The following is a 22,388-nucleotide window of genomic DNA, read 5'->3' as shown; positions in this document are numbered from 1 at the left end:
CTCATCCACAACAAGAAAAATAAAGGATTAGCTACCGTATTTTTGCTACCAATTATTTTCATGGCTAATCTCAATTTAAAAATCAATTAATTAACTTAAATTACACAAACTAATTATATTTTTTGACAACTAATAACAAATTGATTAAGCCCATCGTCCTCCTCACTATCCAATTATCATCCTCTCTTCGTGTCTCATGGATCTTGCGCCCTCTCTTTCACATTCACTCTTCGAATTTCTGAACTATCTCTAACCTCAAGCCCTAAATCAAAACCCTAGAGCTTATTTTTCATCTTCTTCGTGTTTATTTGAGCGTCGATGTTGATGAATTAGGATTTGATTTTTATAGTTTTCTTTTCTCTTTTACTTCAATTTTTTATTTTAATTATAGAGTAATTATTGACTTCAGTATATTATTGCATTTGGCTTTTAAACTTTATCTAATTTTGATTTATTTATTTTGAAATTTCCATATTTAGATTGTTGCATTTATTCAATTTCATTGAATTTTATTTGAATTTTATTTCCAAAAATGTTAATTTGAAGTCAGAGTGATTGAATTTGACAATTATTGAAGAATCACTTGTAATCTATTGATCTGATTTTGAGTTTACTTGATTTCTAAAGTTGTCTAGTGTACCTCTCTGTAAAACGTTTTACATGATAACTTATTTTATTAAACAAAAAAATTTATTAAGGCAAATGATACTGCTGATATTATTCCCGATTACAACAAGCTAAATTTAAAATTCCAATATAATTTAATGAATAACTAAATAAGTATATCTTACAAGAGTTGAATTTAATTTAAATGAATAACTAAATATGTATATCTTATAATAGAACTCTGCAATTTTCTTAACTAGAATTGGAATACAAATTTCATCAATGTCATTGACAACATATTTCTTCTATATACTAGTTAAAATCTTACAATATTAGTAATATATTGTTACATTAAATTTTATGATACACTATTTACATTTGAATTTCTATTTTGCTTCATACCTACTTTTCTTTTGTTTATTCCTCAAATTTGAAAAGTAGTTACAATTTGCAGAACACACTTTCACAAAGGTGTATGTTTTTATTAGTGGATATCTTTTTGTGATTTTACTTAATAAATTTTTTGCGTGGAGATGGATTGAATTACATCAATGGGTCGATTGACTCAAATGGTAACTCAACCCAATAGTTTAGATCTCAAAATATTATGGAGAAAAATATGAATTTGACCAATTTATCTATATTTGGTCCGGTTTGGGTCGATTGACTTGAAATACCGGTCTGGTTTTTCATTCAAACCACTTCACTTAGTTAATTGAATTTGTTTCTAAAATCTAAATTAGTTCCAATATTGTTATTTTGTTTTAGGAAAAAAAGAAGATCCCAAGTATAATTGATTAAGATATTCTTGCATGGAAGCTATCGAATAATCATTACTTAAAGCTTCATATATGGGTGATGGTTCTATATGGAATAATCAATTTGAATGATGATGTGGTTTTCATTGTATTTTTCTTGTTTTATAAATTTCGATCTTTTGGATGAAATGACTTGTACTTTCATTGATTAATGGGAATAAATCCATTGACATTTTGTGGCTCACCAAAAACTTCTTGTCAAAAAGTCTTCTTCACCATAGGCATTATTGCCATATGTATTTTCTTCCGAGGATTATGTATTTGGCTTTCTAATATCTAGATTTTTGAAAATGTTTCAACTTGCTTTAATGTATTATTGTTAAGCACTTTATCATTAAACATAACATATTAAATTATTCTTCAAAAATTAAGGAATCTTTGTTTTAAACTTTGTATGCTCTTTGGTGTTTAGAGTCTCCCCACAATATGCACTTTTGTCATTTTAAACCAAACTTATTACGGTGTTCCTTAAGGTTAACATATAACAGGTACATTCAAATTAATGAAAATATAAAATGTTGGTTTTTATATTTCTATAATTCATAAGAACTCCTATTCAATAAAGGTCTTATATAAATGATATTCGAAATATTTATAACTTTTTTACATATGTATTAAGCTTCATGTTTCTCATTGATCCCGATTCTTTCCATCTATAGAAAATGTTTATTTTATATTTATACAAGTCTATTTTTGTTGTAGAGTATGATAAGAGGATAAATCATGGTAAATGTTATTTTTTCACTTTTTTTCTAAAGGTTTGTTTTGAAATCTCCACCATGATTATTTCTAATGGTTGCAATTTTCAAATCTTTTTCGACTTTAGAAATCAACCTTTCACCTCTCCTTTTTTTCTCTTAAATTTGACATATAAACTTTTCTATTAATGTTTGTATGACATATGAATTACACATGTTATTTATTAAAGTTAGTATTATAAATGACATCGAGTGTGATTTGATTTTAAATGAACCATCAACAAATGTTATTCTTTAAAATGGATGAAAAAAATAACACAACATTAACTGAATAAAATTAAATTCACAAATTTTAGTTTTAATCTAATAAATTAAACCAAAGCGTGTAAATTCAAATTAAAAAGAAAATTATATTAAAAAACAATGTTTATTAATAAGTCAATATAATTTCTTATAAAACATCATCTTTTATGTAACTCCTTGTTTCTTTCTCTTTAAGTTGATGTTGTTCTTCGACTATTTGCAAAAAGAATTGAACCCAAAGTTATCGGATATTATTAATAACATATTTGTCAAATGATGATGGATAAGCATATATCTACAAATCTAAACAATAAAATAAATTAAATGAAAACATATTAAAACATGAAGTGCCTACATCTTTTGTTATTATCTCATTTAATCCTTGAAACCTACCCGTTTGGACAATGTCAAACATATTTTTCAAAACATAAGAATCACAAGCCCAACTATTATCTTGTTCATGTGCCTACATCTTAAATGAATAAAAAACATATAATCATATATATAATATATATATATATATATATATATATATATATATATATATATATATATATATGTGTGTGTGTGTGTGTGTGTGTGTGTGATATCAATAAATTTAAGAAAATTTAGTTATCTTGATAGATATAAAATTATATTTTTTTTATTCCTAATACAACCTCTTAGGATGTTATACCTCATACTACAAATTTCGCCGGACTAATCAAAATCGCAAAAACCTTTACGTGATCGTAACAAAGGTACAACACGATTATTTTTTAAATCCATAGTGTGTAGCCATTATAATGCTACAAATCAAGTATCTTATATTAAACAAATTTATTTATTTTAAAAGTAACATACATTAGACATTTGTTTTTCTAAAAATTTGTTATAATTTTGATTTCATATTTATAAGCTTGTTTTTCTTAGTTGGTTTAGGAATATATTTATTTTTTTCAAATAAGGTACACAATTTAATTTTGCTCTCACATTTAATATTTTAATATCAAATATTGTTTTCTAAAAAAGAAAAGCACTATAGAAGACTCGCCATCGAATTTTATTTAATTTCCTTATAAAAGAGAGAAGAGATAAAATAGTCGATAAAACCCTCTAAAAGAAAAAGAAAAGGATAAGGATTGGTCTCGCAACCAAATATGGGTTCAGAAGTCGATTATGCAAGGAGAAGGTATTAGCATCCCTCACGTACATGGTACTCTATGGGAACCATTTAAGTTGTTTGCATGTTGGCATCATCTGAAGCTAACTGCATCATCACTTTAACTTGGAACCTCTTGCATCGTGCTTCCCATTTCTGCCATTGTTGACCTTCGAAGCTTCAATTGGAAAGGTAGCTACGAGTTAAATCCTTGATCAAACAAGTTTCAAGTCTCTTCATATTGTTTCACTAATCAAAAGCCATCTATTATCTTTCATTTTCTTTTGTATTAGTCATTTAATTTTACTTTGAACACTTAGGGTTTTTTGTGTTCTTGAGCAAAATTCTCCCTGCTCATAGCCAATCAATAGCTCAGATGCAGGGAGATATGAATGATAATGTGTTACGAAGCTAACTTCATGCTCGTATGTTCCTAAAAAACATGAGTTCATAAATCTACAAAATCGAGCTGAAGGTTGAATTGAAGTTGATGATGCGAGAGCTATGGTGCCAAATTCGAATCTCAGCCAATCACATTGCGGCAACACATTTTTTTTAACTTTCTGACCATTGGCGCCTTATTTAATTTTATTTTCCTTTTATTTTATTTCATTTCTTTTCCAATTATGTTCTCACTCATTTTTAACTCAATTTGATCCAAAAAATTTACACAAAGTCTCTAAAAATATTTTCCATCTCATATATTTTTTTCATAATTTTTAAAATCATTTTTGCATTTATTAATATTTTTATTTCATTTTATTTTTAATTTTCATTTCCAATTTATTTATCTTTATCATTTTTCAAACCTTTTTGCCTCCAATTTTGAAATCCCTTCATGAGTAATAGTTGGGATTTTGTGTATTTTTCTTAGCCGTTTATTCATTGTTTTGATTATGATTTGGAATCTTCTATTTATTTTTGTAAGACCCCAATTTTGACCCTAAGATCCCTCATGGCATCATAACATTGCACATTGCATTTGCCTCAAGGATCATAGCACCTTGGCCCCTTAACCCTTGGGTTGGGACTTGAGTGAGTTGGTTTGAGACCATCAAGCATGCTTGAATTGTATATTATTGCTTTTCTTATTTTGTCTACTAACCAAAAGCACAAAAATATGTCACTAACATCTTTTATTTTGTAGCTTGAGCAATCATGTGACCCTAGGCTCTTAGGAGGCTCCTATACTCATTGATGTGGCCAGATGAAGTTGAAAACAAACATGAAAATGGTTCCCAAAGCTCTCAATCATTATATATGCCTCCCAAGTATCTCAATTTGTCAATTTGATCAAAATAAACCAAAGGGCTTGAGGATTGTTTCCCAAGGAAACCCTAATTCAACTATGCACCAACTGTGCCTTGCTCATGAAGCAACCTCAACCCATGATCAAATACAATCAAGGGAAGTTCTTTCATTTGTCATTTCATGCATATTTGAGCTTATTTGAGTGTCCTCAATCATCAATTCATCAAAATTTGATGTTTGGACTTGAGAAGTTGATCAGTCAATTCATCTAACTATTTTGAAATCCACTGAGACCTAACTTTTGATGTGTTTGTCAAATGAAGATGACCCCAGGATAACAAATGTTATTAAAAACAATATGAACAACTTTCATGTTCATCAAAATTTTATTTGAAGCATGGAAGGTCATCATTCATTTCAAAACATTATAGGTCATTTTGACTGAAACCCTAATTTTGGGTCAACTTCCCAAGAACATAACTCACTAATTTTTCGTGATTTTGATGTGGGATAAAATTAATTGGAAATTTTAATATGTCTACTTAAATTGTTATGTCGGACAAAATTTCATAATCCTAAAAGAAACACATGTGATAATACAAAACATTATAGGTCACTTTGGACCAAAGTCATTGAAATGTGAAAAAGTCCAACTTAAAATGCCCATAACGTTCTCATCCAAAATCCAAATGATGCAAAATTTAAGTCCAAATTGATTGTCTTGAAACTATATACAACATTTATTATGAATGTTTTGTCATTTGAGGCTTGCATCATTGAAACAAAAGGGCTTGAAGTTGGTCCATTTTGGCAAAATTCACATACACATGTTTTGCACATTGAACTTCATGGCCTGTATTCATAAATTTCCCAATCCCAAATGGATTTTTGTTCAATATAACAATTGTTCCTCATGTCAAGACCTTTCGAACCATTACCCATATGGATATGTTTCAATTTGGCAAAGTGCATTTTCGAAGAGGAGAAGATTTATGTGCATTTATGCATAACATGTTAAAACATAGTGCACACTCCATTGCAATGCCATGTACACGTCCAAACCTGATCTATGTGACTTCAACATGCTAAATCAATTGCATTTGGGCCTCCCATGCTTCTGTACAGGCCCATGCATGGAGGCCCTCATTCCACATGCACACGAATTTTCAATGATTTGCATCACCTTGTGCTATAAATACATGTGCTTAACTTCATTCATTTCCAACCTTAAGGCGCCTAACACTCTGCAAAATTGAAATCCCACCTTTCACTCAAAGGAATTTTGCATTTCTTCTTCAATTTTTCAGTTCAATTTTCAACTTCCTTGGTTGATTATTGAACTCTAATTCCTAAGCCTAGCTACTTTGCCATCTCAAGAACACACTGCAACAAAGAATTGGAAGAGTTCGTGCCTCATAGAGATGCACTTCAAAGGTTGTTGTTCAAACTTTTTCCATTCGAATCTCCCTGGATCTTGCTCATTTCTTGTGTTTCTTGGTTCCTCTAAAGTCCTCATGTGAGAGACAATTGATTTTTGTATTTAATTTCATGAATTGATCAAGTTCAGTTTGAACACCATCAATTTCTAGCTCGGATTTCTCCTTCCATGAGAGTCTAGAGTAGAAACCAATGGCACAGGGGTGATGTACATCACTCCAGCTTTCCAATGACATGAGGATCGTGCATTTTAGTTAACTTTTCAAAACCTACAAATTCCATCGAAAACTGTGATGTTCACCGGATAAGACGGTGGTTTCCACCACCGTCCCCACGTGGATGAGTTTCAGCCTTTGGATCTTGTTGCTCCGATCTAATCTACGCCATCCAATGTTATGACTTTTAATAATGCTGCGTGTTTCTCCTTTGACTATGGTCCATCAAGAGCGCGCACCTGAGAACCTTAGGATGTGCCACCTCATTTAATGAAATCAGATTAAACGCACCAGGCTTTTTCTTAATTTCTGAATTTCATTTTATTTTCTTTTATTTCATTTTATTTCAAAAATTCACATCTTCTTCATTTTAAATCCAAAAAATATAGGACTAATTGCATTATTTCCCTTTTTAATTTTAGTTTCTGAAAATGATTTTTAGTATTTTTTATGAGTTCATTTAATATTTTTTGTGAGTTTTCTCTTTTCTGGTTATTTTTAATTCATTTTAAATAGTTTCGAATATTCAAAAATGCCAAAAATATTTTCTTAACATCTTTGAATGATGATGAATCTATGAAAAATATTCTCATCAATTTCTTAATTGATTTGAGATTTATTTGAGATTTTAGTTCAATTATGTTATTTTTCATTCATTTTTAATTGTTTAAAATTAGTTTCTGGTTTCTAAAAATGCTGAAATTTGTTGTCAAACCTTGTTTGACCTTGTTGAACTTAGGATGATCCATTTGTACTTTTTTCAAGTTGATTTGAAATGGATTTGAAGTTTGACCTTTAATTGTTTATTTTAATTCAAGTATTATTTTAATTCCAAAATATACCAAAAATTATTTATTTGTTTCTTGACTTCTAAGCTTCATTTTGCTTCTGTTTACCATTGATTGATGTTGATTCATTTCATGTTTGATCAATGTGTGTTGGTTGTTTCATTTGAATTCCATTTATGTACATTTCCATTTCTTCTTCTTCTTCTTCTTTTTTCTTTTTGATCAATGAGTTAATGATTGGTGGTTAGCCTTGACATATGAGGGGCTTAACCTTCTTTGATTCAAATCTAATTCATCTTGATCAAAGATCAATTGAATGACTTTGCATTAGAGATAGGTTGCTTCTTGGTCAAGCAAAAACCCTAAATCCATACAAGATCATTCTTCTTTTCTTTTGGCATGGCAAGTTGTAGGAGCTTGGCTTACTAGTCATGGTCTATAACTTGTGTTTGTTGCCTATAGCTTTATTGACCAACCTCAGATAGGTGTGACTACTACATTAGTCCTCTTACAATTGCTTAACATAACGCTAAATTGCCTTATGACACACTAACACTAACTACTAATGACTAACTTTAATTCAAGTCTTTAATTCTTGCAATTTACATTTATGCAATTTAATTTCTTGCTCATTATTCATTGTCTTTTCCCTTTGCTCACTTGAGCTCATGTTTGTGTTAATGCAATTTGCCTTTTGCTCACTTGAGCACATAATTGTGTATATACTATTGTGCTTGTTTTGTTTTGATTGTGTGAACCCAATGCAAATGGAGAAAAGGACTTAGACTTTTGGACCTTACCTATGCAAAAATGGAGTCAAAGAGCAACTAGGCCTCATGCCTTTAGAATGCTTAATCTTGAAGAAGACATTGAAGGGCCCCCTAATTCTAAACTCACTCTTGTCCATTCTTTCAATTGCATTGTTGAACTTTTTGATTTGTGTGTCCTTGTGCTAGGGATCCTAAACTTGAGCCAAGAAGAAGAACCATTGTCATGAGCCTCCAAAATGAGAGATACAAAGGCCAATTGGAAGATTCCTAGGAGCTCGATTGATTATTTGCTTGATTGCTTAAGTTATTTACTTATTTCTTATTATATCCAAAGGAAGGAGCAACTTGGATCATCACTATGATCTCAAGAAGGGAACTCCAATGTGGTTTTATTTATCTTCCTTCATCTTTGCATGTTTAGGACCTAGCCCTTCTCTTCTTCTCTCCACTCTAACCCAAGCCAAACTTTTGTGCAAACATTTGACCTTGTTTTTCAAAATTTAAAAACCTAAGCACTATGCTTTTGATTTTTCAAACCCTTTTCATAACACTTATTTTGAATTGAATCCTAAGTAAACTTTGAGCTTATTTTGTGAATACTTTTCATTTGTAAATACAACTCACTCAATTGTTTTTGTGGTTCCAATGGCCACTTCCTGCCAAAGCTTTTCATAAACATTAGCTATTACGTTTGAGTTATCTTAGTGGATGATATAATACTCACCTGTATCCTTAGTGATGGACTATAAGTCTTCCATGCTTATTATAGGGTTAACCCCTCACTAGCATATTGAAGCTCTCCTCACATGGTGGATTTGTGGTTTTAGGTTGAGTTTTCTCCCTTTGATAACAAAAGACCTTTAAGGCTTTTGACCAATCAGTTCACCAACTTCTTTTGAGATTTTTACCCCGAACTACGAGGTTTTGATCCTACCTTTTTAAGATGGTACGTAGGCAATGGGTTTATCCATTCAAACACAAAATTGTAAATAACTTGTATATTCTTCTCTCATCTCCCCAATCATGTTTGCACAAACATTTTCACAAATACCCACCTACCATACAACATTTGTAAAAAGGGCTCCCTTAGAGTACTAAGGATGTTTTGGGTGCTTAAAACCTTCCCATTGCATAACCAACCCCCTTACCCAGATCTCTGACATTTTTATTAGTTTTTGATTTGATAAAACTTCTCGGTTTTTGTTCGCTTTCTAACCTTTCCTTTGGATAAATAGAAGTGTGGTGGCGACTCTAATTGTATGATTTACTTTTGATTTAGTCGATAAACCTAAAGGTAACGAATACCCCACTACAGAAAAATGGCGACTCTGCTGGGGAGATTTGCCTAGTGGGTTTTGCCTACTTTTTACCTTTGTTGTATTGTATGTTTATATATTTTGTGACATATTTTTGTGCAAATTTGGTATTACTGTATTGTTTGTAATGTATGAATTGCTTGATATATCAATTGCTTGTGTGCTTGGTGGTCTTTTGTGAGATGAGTTTTATACCCGAACTCGAGTGCACTTATGATAGGAGAATGGCATAGTCTTGTTGACTTGTGTGGAGTTATTCCTTAGCAAGTTGACTTGCAAGCCCATTCACTTGGTGGAGGTTATGTTGGGATCAATAATGTCACACGTGTAGTCGTGGTTAGGCATTACTCTTTCCAATATATGCCTTAGAAGCCAATGACCTTATTTTACCAAGCCCATCTTGGCCTATTTTTAGGACGTAGTGCGAAGGTCGTTCAAGTGTAAGATTTGATACGATTGTTACGCGATACTACATTCATAAGAGTCTCTCTTGAGAATATTTTTGGAATATGAGTAGTCATTTATCCGATAATATCTGAAATATGAGATGATGACTATGGGAACCTCTTATAGAACATGATCGTCAGGTTTAACCATAGTACACTCCCTTTGGGTGGTTCTTAACCGAGACTCCATGCTCGTGACTTGCATAAACCCTTGATTCATGGTTGATCCGTTCTTGTGTATCCCTAATATCAAATGAACTTGGGTGTTGATAAGTGTAGCACCTCAAATTTGCACCTATCATTGTACATACATTTTCATATTAGGTCATAGCATAACATGGTCCACTGCATAGCATTGTATTGTCCCAGTTGCCTCAAGTGCAAGCCAATCAAGAAATTAGGTCAAACTGGTCAGGAGATCAGTCAGTCAAGCAAGCAAGTACAAATTCCATTGAGCCAAGGCCCTAGGGTTGGTCCAACATGTTCACATGACTTGGGGATCCATTTGAAGTGTTTAGGTCAAGGATTGGATGTTCAGAAGTCATCAGTCAATGCACAATCAGTCAGAAACCCTAAAAGGCAACTGTTGGTCAACTGTCCATTTAATCAGTGATTTGATGATGGGATTTGGTTTGAGAGAGCTTATTCATGTCCCAATAGGCCTCATGTATCATGTCAAACACCATCATGGAAGAATTTGAAGCCAGATCAGAAATTTCCAAAAATGGAAACTGGACCTGTAACTGAAACCTGCCAAAAATGGAAAGTCTTGATCCTCAAACTTACATCATGATACAAGCTTTAAATGAATTTTTGCCCAACATGAAAGTTGAAGATCTTGTTCTCCCATTTCCAAAAAGTCCAAGAACTCTCAATTCCCATGTATGGTTGGCAAGTTATGATCGAATCGTTTTCAGAAATTCTTGAACTTCAAAAGGCCATATCTCTCAAACCATTTGGCCAATTTGGGTGGGGTTTTTTCCTACAAGTCACATTTGATCCCCTCTTTCCAAAAATGTAATTTTCATGTACCAAAACTTCACCATGCAAAATGGCCTTTTTGAACTTGCCTTAATTAATTTCAAGTGAGTTGAATTTTGGCTTTTCAAAATAATCATTTCTAACCAATTCTACCAATCAAACATGTTCTGAAAATGCATTTATGACTTGTTGCAAGCCCATTTTTATGCAGTACACATAGCCATCACCTAGTTGCTTGAAAATTGGAAGAAAAGTACACTTTTACCAACTCTATCCCATATTTCCATGGACTTGGATTCAGTACCACAAAAAACAGCAGATGTACATCATTTGTTCTGCTGAATGAAACCCTAGTAGCAGCACCAAACACTCAGATTTCATTTCATTCTCTCAAACCTCATTTTGTGCATTTTCAAAAATCTGCCAAAATCCTCAAAGAGACCAAGCCTTGCCTTACTTGCTTCACCATCTCTCTTCATTATGAGCACATTTCCATCATCCTAAACCAACTGTAATCAAGATTCATGGACTGTCTTTTTCAAGCATCATCCATGGCAGAACTTGTTGGAAGCTAGAAGCAAGGCGTATGAGCACTCCACACTTGACCATTCATACATACAGACCACAAGGGGATCTGTTTCGCCTCTTTGCAACCAAACGACCACAACCCAACTCTGTTCTTCAAATCTGGTATGGTTTTTCGAATCTCTCATTTTCCAAAACCATGTTATGCGTTATGAAGGTCTTGCAATGCTGATTGTTTTAAGCTTTACCTCATCGAAAATGGTCGCATATTAAGGAAGTTATGTTGCCTTAAAGTGTCATGTATGAATGTGTTTGAGCTTTGATCTCTCTCGTGAGCATGATTCTATGATTTTTGTTGCTGTAATATTGATGAGCATGGAGTGTTGATTCGAATGCCCTTTTTGATTTCAAATTCTGGGCATAAAATTTTTCGAGCTGATTGGAAGGGATGAGTGTTCACTGTTCATGGCCAAACCCTAATATTTTTCCAGAAAATCTGTATCACGCATGTGCATCTTACTGTTCCCCATGCCAGCCAATAGGAACATTTCCCTGGCCGCGCCTAAACGGCGTCGTTTTGATTAATGAAATCCAAAATTACAAGATTGCCATCCGGTTCATTAGTAAATCCAATTAATTCATTTTAATTTCATATTTTATTTCACTTTGGTTACTCAACTTTGAAAAATCACATTTCACTCATTTCAAATCCAATCTTCATGGGGTTTTTTGTGGAATGTTCATCACAATCTCTAGTTTTTAATCATATTTTTTCCAGAATTTTTTGATGGATGGTTTTTAAATGGCATTAGGGTTTGTAGAATGTGACCAAATTTTGTACACTTTGCCAAAACATTTGTGAAATGATGATACTTTATCCAATGGCCCCCAAATATTTTGTGCTTAAACTAGACACACTCATGGTGATTTTGGTGTAGAGTTTGTGAATTTATCATTGCTGGTTTGTGAGTTATGATTTTTTGAATTAGGGTGTGACAATTTGTGTCACACCATTGATGTCCAACTTCATGATTTTCATTACCATGCTTCTTGACCTCCAATTGATCTGATTTTTTGCATGAACCTACTCTTGTATGTCTAGTTCACATGTGAATTTTCTTGGATTTATTTGTGGCATTTCCTAATTGTTTGAGATTTTCTCCCCTGTTTAGTCATATGTTGACTTTTTGTGACACATGTTCCCATTTCATTTGTGAAATTCCCATACTTTATTAGATGGACATGAAATTTTACATGAGATAACTAGACATCCTCATCTTTGCCATGGTTTTAGTCCCATTCATTTATCATACACCATCCCTGATTTATGATTTTTCTAAGTTGATGCATGTTTGGTTGACTTCTTTGAGCATGTTCAAAATTGCTTTGACTTTCTGATTTTCATTGACTGCCTTCCTCTTGTCCAAATGAGATGAAATTTGACATGCTTACCATGCTGTGGGTTGTGATTGGTCACGATTTATTTGATGATTTTTGGAAATGTTTGAGATTGCTTTTGAGTTAAGTCTTGCTGTTGACTTCTATGAGCTTCTGTTTGCTATACCTTGACCTAATTTGTTCATGAAATGATGATGATGATTGATTTGAATGTGAACCCAATTGGTTGTGTTTCTTAATTGTTTGAACATGATTTTGGATGCTTGCCCTTTGCTGTTTTGACTTTTTCATTCTCTTTTGACCCTAGGCTTGCCCTAGTGGTCCTGTTACTCACTTTTGAGCTTGTGTTTTCAGGTTGACCAACAAATGACCAATGAGGCCAATTCTTTTGATATGAGTTTGCTTGAACATCTTTGTCTAACTTGTTTGTTTTGTAGGTTGCTTGGCTCACATGCCTTGAACCTTGTGCATTGCACACTTATCTGCTTGTGTTGACTGTTAACCTTTGTTTCATTCTGATTTAATTTTGACTGGTATACTAACTGTGCTTGACTGATTTCAGGTACTTTAGTTGCTTTTAGTTCCTTGTGAACTTTTGCTTTGCTTTGCTTGATAAGCAATTTGCATTGAGGTATACCTTTCTATCTTCATGTAGTTTGGAAGACCTGGCCTGTTACTGGGCCAGGCAACTGTCTGAAGTCCTCCTTAAGAGGCAATGTTTGTGGATGTTTAACTTTGTCCTTGCATAGAGTCAAAGACCTCCTAAGTGAAGAGGCAATTGGCAGAACCCAAGGGATATGCAATCTATCCCCTGCTATTTTGTGTGTCATCTGCTTTGCTCACACCACTGTGTTGATGCATTGCAGATACAAACCCAAGATCTTGTGCAATTGTACAGTTGAGTCAGTTTTAAATGTGTAGAAGGGTTCCCACTTTCTGAACCCACACATTCTTGTCTTAAGCTCTCCCAGGCCAGGGATAAGAGCTGTGAAGTCTTATCTTCACTCACCTTTCACCTGCTTCACCTTAGCCCCTCAATGGCAAGGTTAAGAGCACATCTACCCAGTTCCAGAGGTTTGTTTGTTGAGGTTGATATGACCCCTCGACTAAAACCTAACCCTTGTTTGAGCCACTTGCTTGTGTATAGTGTGTGCTATCTGTGCTTGTATGTTTGTTTGACTTGCTTCCTGTGCAAGTTAGGGTTAGTTTAGACTTGCTTCCTATGCAAGTTAGGTTTTGCTTGGCTTGCTTCCTGTGCAAGTTAAGTGTAGGTGTGGCTTGCTTCCTGTGCAAGTCATGTTTAGGATAGGCTTGCTTCCTGTGCGAGTTAGCTAGAAACCTTAACTTAGGGATGATTTTGCATGATAACATCTAGGCTCGAGTCGTAGTCTCCCTAGTTGTGTCTCCCTCTGTTATCTGGTTAGGCTAGTCCTTTATCCCTCCGTAGGGGAACTACGTCGCCCTGATCCTCATACCAGATGAGGTACGTAGGCAGGAGATGAGCAGATCTCTCCGGGCGCCCGTGTCTTTGTTTTGTCTTGTTGTGTGCTTGGAAGCTGATGTAAGTCCATCGAGTGGCAGTTAGGTTCCAGTGTGCGTGTGTTTGGTTCGGATGCTGATGTAAGTCCAGTGATTGGCGTTCAGGCTCCATGTTTGCCTTTTTGAGCGTGTTTTGGTTCGGATGCTGATGTAAGTCCAGTGATTGGCATTCAGGCTCCACGTTTGCCTTTGCCTGTGTTTGTTTGTGTGCGTGTCAGCCGAGCTACGAATGCTCTGATTCTTCTCTCGTCCGAGAAGATACGTATGCATAGGATGCGATATCCTAGCGAGCATGTGTCGTTTCCCCAGTCCGAACTACTTCGACTCTGATGTCTATGCCTGATAGACTAAGTAGGCCCAGGAAGCGATATCCTGCCGAGTCAGTTTCAGTCAGTTTCTTTTGTCTCTTTTCAGCCAGTGTGTGTGAGTTTGAGCAGTGTTATAGCAACCATTTTCCTTTCTATTGTGCGTGGATCCCGTAGAGTACTACGGATGCGTAGGGGTGCTAATACCTTCCCTTCGCATAACCGACTCCCGATCCCATTCTCTTTGGTCGCGAGACCATGTTCTTTCCTAGGTTTACTCTGAGCGTTTCCTTTCCCTCTTTTGGGATAAATAACGCACGGTGGCGGCTCTGTTGTTTCTTCTTTTCCCGCCGGTTTTTCGCGTGATGCGACAGCTGGCGACTCCACTGGGGATATAGAGAAGTTGACCTCTTGCTGGTCCATCTTCCCTAAGCGAGTCTCTCCTAGCGCTCTCTAGGATAGGGTTTGGTTGCTTTTGCTGTTATCTATTGCATTCATTTGTATATATTTGCATTTACTGTTTGCATTTATTGTTTGCATTAATGTTTGCATTCATATTCATCTGTTCACCTGGCTGGTTGTCTGTTTCTCTCTGTTGGGATGGGAGTTACATGAGGTAAAAGGCCCAATACCCAGGCCATGAGTGAAATCTAGGATACTTAGGAATAGAGTGATTCATGGGAAGCGGGTGGTATTGCGCCACTTAGCGGAAAATTGATATCACGAGCAGTTCAGACCCTGGTGGGACATTATCGTTACATACTTCGGGTGTGTATATGATGATGTTCTGCGAAAGGTTATTTATGCTGCGTTTCTCTCGACCTTACCCTGGCCTAGACGACACCCGTGAGTGGGGAGGGAATGATCATTATTACAGGTATAGTTGGTGACTTGTTGGTGACTTGTTGGTGACTTGTGATCCTGTTGGTGACTATTGGTCCAGAAGTTTGGGGTCTCAGATGACTTTGGGTTTCAGATGAATTTGTGGTTCCGAGTTCAAGCCGAAGCTTTGATCCTGTGTTCTGAGAGACACAGCCAACCAGTCGTGTCTGCATCATTTGCATCATAGCATATTTATTTTTCAAAAGAAACGCAATAAAAAAGATACAAAAAAAAAGGGGAAAAAGAAAAAGGAAAAAGAAAAAAAAACTAATCCCTGCATGCATATCATTTCTCAGGTACATTCCAGAGCTTGTTCACTGATAGAGATGGCAACAGTCCCAGAGTTGAAGCGGAAGACTTGTTCCTACAGCTTTCACCGTGAACCTTTGACGTCTCTGATTGAGTTGAGCAACCTTATGACCAGTGGTAACCAGAAGGGGTTTGTTGACCAGTATGGAGATATTCTGACACTGTTGAAGATGGTAGTCGATCCGGTGCCGTTGCAGACTCTTCTACAGTTCTACGACCCAGAGCTTCATTGTTTCACCTTTCAAGATTATCAGTTGGCGCCTACTCTTGAGGAGTACTCCATTCTGCTGAGTGTCCCGGTCCGGTATCAGGTTCCTTTCTTGGATGTGCCCAAGGAGGTTGATTTCAGAGTTGTTGCCAGAGCTCTCCATTTGGGTATCAAGGAAGTCAGTGATAGTTGGAAGTCCAGTGGGGATGTTGTAGGATTGCCTTTGAAGTTTCTGTTGAGGGTAGCTAGAGAAGAAGCAGAGAAGGGAAGTTGGGAAGCCTTTCATGCTCAGTTGGCCGTCATGATCTATGGGATCGTCCTGTTTCCGAGTATGCCCAATTTTGTTGACTATGCTGCAGTCAGTATTTTCATTGGAGGAAATCCAGTTCCTACTCTGTTGGCTGACACTTACTATGCTATTCACAGTAGGCATGGTAAGGGTGGGGCTATCAGGTGTTGTCTCCCGCTTTTGCTCAGATGGTTCTTGTCTCTTCTGCCAGTCAGTGGACCTTTTGTGGATGCTCAGAGCACGCATAAGTGGACTCAGAGGGTTATGTCTCTTACCTCCTATGATATCAGGTGGCAATCTTACCGGATGGATGTGCGTAACGTCATTATGAGCTGTGGAGGATTCCGTAATGTGCCACTCATAGGGACTAGGGGTTGCATCAATTACAACCCGGTTCTTTCTCTCCGCCAGTTAGGGTTTGTGATGAAGGGAAGACCACTTGAGGCTGAGGTAGCTGAAAGTGTGTATTTTGAGAAGCAGAATGACCCAGATAGATTGGAGCAGATAGGAAGAGCTTGGAAGTCTATTGGTGTGAAGGATGGATCTGTCTTAGGGAAGAAGTTTGCCGTTGCTATGCCCGATTACACTGATTGGGTCAAGGAGAGAGTAGAAACTTTGTTGTTACCCTACGATAGGATGGAGCCGTTGCAGGAGCAACCACCTTTGATCCTTGCTGAGAGTGTGCCTGCAGAGCACTACAAGCAAGCCTTGATGGAGAATCGCCGTTTGAGAGAGAAGGAGCAAGATACCCAGATGAAGCTGTACAAAGCCAAAGCTGATAGTTTGAACTTGGCTCATCAACTCAGAGGAGTGCGAGAAGAAGATGCTAGCAGACTGAGAAGCAAGAAGAGATCCTACGAGGAGATGGAGAGCATGTTAGATGCAGAACACCGGGAGTGCTTGAGGCTGCAGAGGGTTGAGGCCAGTTATCAGAAGAAGATCAGAGACTTGGAGAAGCAACTCAGAGATAAAGACATCCAGTTGAAGAAGGAAGTAGACTTGAGACAGGCATCAGAGAACCACCTTGGAGGAGAAGTGGTAGAGCTTAGACGACAACTGAAGGAGAAGATCACTCTTTTGCCAGAATGTTCAGAATGTGACCTGTTGATAGACCAGTGTCAGTACTTGAAGACTCTCATTCCGGGAGGCCGTTTGTCTTAGCTTGTATCTTTGATATGTATGTTGAGAATCACCTCCAGGCTTGTTGGATGGGATTCATTGTTGTACTCCGATTGTTTGGATTTTCTTTGTCGACTTTGTTGTATGATCCTGTTACTCATATAGATGAGGTTGTTGGTTTCACCTTGTACTCATCACTCTTGTGTATGTTGTTTCTGTGCTTCTATGTTGTTCTTGCTGCAGGTTGCCATCTTTTGAGGATGACTCAGGCTCTTTGAATGCCTGAGAGATGAACATATCATGTGCATCATACGCATCATTAGCACCATGCTCATATCATTTTGCATAACAGGTGTTCTTGGTCGTGACTTCTCACTCTTGGTTCCTGTTCAGGCAGGATAGCTGATCAACGTCCGCACCGCTACTCAACAAAACTGAATCAACAGAGAGGTATGGATCAAGTTCAAGCAGAGTTGGCTGAGATGAAGGCTAACATGGCCCAGTTTATGAATATGATGCAAGGGGTTGCACAAGGTCAAGAAGAACTTCGAGCCATGGTTCAGAGACAAGAGGCTGCAATTCCACCGGTCAACCATGCTCCGCCAGAGGGAGGCCCGGTCAATGATAATAATGTTGCTGCTGCTGTACCCATCAACAACTATGCTGTAGGTGATGAGTTGGGGGGTATTCGAATCAACGGTCAACCTATTGCTCCAGATGCCGCTAATGCCAGAGCAGTCCGTGCCCCGGCCCGTAATCCTGCTCCGATTGTTGACAGACAAGAGGATATGTTCACTCTGCTCAGTGAAGACGAAGACGTTCTGGGAAGGGTTAATGAGAGGGATCGTAAAGTTGATGCCCTTGCTGAGAAAATTAGAGCTATGGAATGTCAGAATTCTCTCGGTTTTGATGTTACCAATATGGGGTTGGTGGAAGGTTTGAGAATCCCTTACAAGTTCAAAGCACCGTCCTTCGATAAATACAACGGTACTTCTTGCCCTCGCACCCATGTGCAGGCTTATTATCAAAAAATCTCTGCGTATACCGATGATGAAAAGATGTGGATGTATTTTTTCCAAGATAGTCTATCTGGGGCTTCTTTGGACTGGTACATGGAATTGAAGAGAGATTCTATCCGCTGTTGGAGGGATCTGGGTGAGGCCTTTTTGAGGCAATACAAACACAACATGGACATGGCACCGAGTCGGACTCAGCTGCAGAGTCTATGTCAGAAATCCAATGAGAGCTTCAAGGAGTACGCCCAGAGGTGGCGTGAACTGGCTGCTAGAGTTCAACCCCCTATGCTGGAGAGGGAGTTGACAGATATGTTTATCGGCACTCTTCAGGGTGTGTTTATGGACCGGATGGGGAGCTGCCCATTCGGTAGTTTTTCTGATGTTGTCATTTGTGGAGAGAGGACTGAGAGCTTGATTAAAACTAGGAAGATCCAAGATGCTGGTTCCTCTTCTTCTAAGAAGCCGTTTGCTGGGGCACCTCGTCGAAGAGAGGGTGAAACTAATGCTGTTCAACACCGCAGAGATCAGAACAGAATTGAATACCGTCAAGCTGCTGCAGTAATCATTCCGACACCTCAACCTCGTCAACAACAACAACAAAGAGTTCAACAACCGCAAAAACAACAACAACAGCAACGTCCGTATCAGCCCAGACAAAGGATGCCTGATCGACGTTTTGATTCGCTACCCATGTCGTACGCCGAACTGCTGCCCGAACTACTCAGGTTGGGGATGGTTGAGTTGCGTACAATGGCTCCGCCTACAGTATTGCCTCCTGGGTACGACGCCAACGTCCGTTGTGACTTTCACTCTGGGGCACCAGGGCATCATACTGAGAAGTGTCGGGCTTTCCAGCACAAGGTCCAAGATTTGATCGATGCCAAGGCAATCAACTTCGCTCCAGTGCCTAACGTCGTAAACAACCCTATGCCTCAGCATGGTGGGCATAGAGTGAACAATATTGAGGGGAAAGAAGCTGAAGATCTGGTTGTTAATGTTGATGATGTTCAGACTTCTCTGCTAGTTGTGAAGGGCCGTCTGCTGAATGGGGGTGTCTACTCGGGTTGTGATGAGGATTGTTTGGGCTGTGCAGAATCTGAGAATGGTTGCGACCAGTTAAGGGCCGGTATCCAGGGTATGATGGATGAGGGTTGTTTGCAATTCAGTAGGGCTGTAAAAGATCGTGGAACAGTGTCAACTATCACCATTTACTTTAAACCGTCTGAAGGACGTGGACAAAGGGTCGTTAGTGCACCTGCAACAAATGGTACCCCAGTTACCATTTCCGTGCCTGTAACCATCAGTGCTCCGACTACTATCGTTGCGTCTGGAAGAAGGGCTGTTGAGAATAGTAGAGCCGTGCCGTGGAAGTATGATAATGCTCACCGCAGTTACAGAAGGGCTGAAAGTCAGACGAGACCAGTGAATCAAGCTCCAGTGACAATTGGTTTACCGAATAGAGTTCATGCAACTGTTGGTCCGGCTGTGGACAATGTAGGGGGTCCAGGAGGTTTTACCAGAAGCGGTCGTCTGTTCGCACCGCAGCCTTTGAGGGACAATAATGCTGAGGCTCTCGCCAAAGCAAAGGGTAAGCAGGTTGTGGTTGAGGAAGAACCTGTCCAGAAGGAAGCGCCCGAGGGAACATTTGAGAAAGACGTGGAGGAGTTTATGAAAATAATCAAGAAGAGTGACTACAAGATTGTAGATCAGTTGAATCAAACTCCGTCCAAGATTTCTATACTTTCACTGTTGATGTGCTCTGAGGCACACCGTAATGCCTTGCTGAAGATGTTGAATCTGGCTTACGTGCCTCAGGAGATTTCTGTCAATCAACTGGAGGGTGTGATGGCCAATGTGAGCACCAGGCATGGTGTAGGATTCACCAACCTGGACTTACCGCCTGAAGGGCGTAACCATAACAAAGCCTTGCACATCACCATGGAGTGCAAGGAGGCAGTGTTGTCTCACGTATTGGTAGACACCGGGTCGTCGCTGAATGTGCTGCCTAGACAGATTCTGAAGAAGATTGATGTGGAAGGGTTTGTGCTTACTCCCAGTGACCTGATCGTTCGTGCTTTCGACGGATCCAAACGTTCTGTGTGTGGGGAAGTTACCTTGCCTGTGAAGATAGGTCCTGAGGTATTCGATATCATCTTCTATGTTATGGACATCCAGCCCGCCTATAGTTGTTTATTGGGGCGTCCATGGATTCATGCAGCAGGGGCAGTCTCGTCGACTCTCCATCAAAAGCTCAAGTATGTCTGGAACGGTCAGATTGTGACTGTGTGCGGTGAAGAAGAGATTCTGGTGAGTCATCTATCCTCGTTCAAATATGTTGAGGTGGATGGCGAGATCCACGAAACCTTATGCCAGGCGTTTGAGACTGTGGCTCTTGAGAAAGTGGCGTACGCTGAGCAGAGGAAGCCAGGTGCTTCAATTACTTCTTACAAGCAGGCTAAGGAGGTTGTTGATTCTGGCAAAGCTGAAGGCTGGGGCAAGATGGTGGATTTGCCTGTCAAAGAAGACAAATTTGGCGTTGGTTATGAGCCTCTCCAAGCAGAGCAGAATGGTCAAGCGGGTCCGAGTACCTTTACCAGCGCTGGGCTGATGAATCATGGCGACGTCTCTGCAACCGGTAGTGAAGACTGTGACAGTGATTGTGATTTGGACAACTGGGTTCGCCCGTGTGCACCAGGGGAGTCTATCAACAACTGGACGGCTGAAGAAGTGGTTCAAGTTACTCTTCTGACAGAGTAATTTTCTGTTGTTTTGTCATTTTGCATGAAAATCCTACGATCTGCCCAAGGCGTAGTGATTCATTGTAGGGCCTCATCATGTTTTAATGATTATCATTAATGAAGGACATTTTTTGAAATCAAACTTTGTGATCCCTGTCTTTCTATTTTTTGTTTTCATCCTTTTTCAAAAACAATAAAAATGGCAATGTTTTGTTTTTTGTGACTTTATTGAACTCTTTTTCTAAAACAAAGCATTAAACATGCAGAAGCGATCTTATGGCATTCACTATGAACAGTTCTGTTATGGCTCAGTATGATTTCGACAATCCCATCTACCAAGCTGAAGAGGAGAGTGAGGAAGACTGTGAACTTCCTGCAGAATTGGTCAGATTGCTGAAGCAGGAGGAAAGGGTCATCCAACCTCATCAGGAGGAGTTGGAGGTTGTTAATTTGGGTACTGAGGACGCCAAAAGAGAAATCAAGATTGGGGCTGCTTTAGAGGACTCTGTCAAGAGGAGGCTGATTGAGATGCTGAGAGAATATGTGGAGATATTCGCCTGGTCATATCAAGATATGCCTGGGTTAGATACAGACATTGTGGTGCATCGATTACCTCTTAGAGAAGGATGTCCTTCGGTCAAGCAGAAGCTTCGTAGAACGAGTCCTGATATGGCAACTAAGATCAAGGAAGAGGTTCAGAAGCAGTGGGATGCAGGTTTTTTGGCTGTTACAAGTTATCCCCCATGGGTGGCCAACATCGTTCCTGTGCCGAAGAAGGATGGCAAAGTCAGAATGTGTGTCGATTACCGGGATTTGAATAGAGCGAGTCCGAAAGATGATTTCCCATTACCTCACATTGATGTATTGGTTGATAATACGGCTCAATCCTCGGTATTCTCTTTCATGGATGGTTTCTCTGGATATAATCAGATCAAGATGGCGCCAGAGGACATGGAAAAGACGACATTCATTACACCTTGGGGCACGTTCTGCTATAAGGTGATGCCATTTGGGCTAAAGAATGCTGGTGCTACCTATCAGAGGGCAATGACGACTCTCTTTCATGACATGATGCACAAAGAAATTGAAGTGTACGTAGATGATATGATTGCGAAGTCGCAGACAGAAGAGGAGCACCTGGTTAATTTGCAGAAGCTGTTTGACCGGTTGAGAAAGTTCAAGCTGAGGTTGAATCCGAACAAGTGTACGTTTGGGGTGAGATCAGGGAAGCTTTTAGGCTTCATTGTCAGTGAGAAAGGGATTGAGGTTGATCCAGCGAAAGTCAAAGCT

The sequence above is a fragment of the Lathyrus oleraceus genome, chromosome 3, assembly GCF_024323335.1.
Source record: "Lathyrus oleraceus cultivar Zhongwan6 chromosome 3, CAAS_Psat_ZW6_1.0, whole genome shotgun sequence".
NCBI lineage: Eukaryota > Viridiplantae > Streptophyta > Magnoliopsida > Fabales > Fabaceae > Lathyrus > Lathyrus oleraceus.
Note: the sequence above shows the minus strand (reverse complement) of the source record.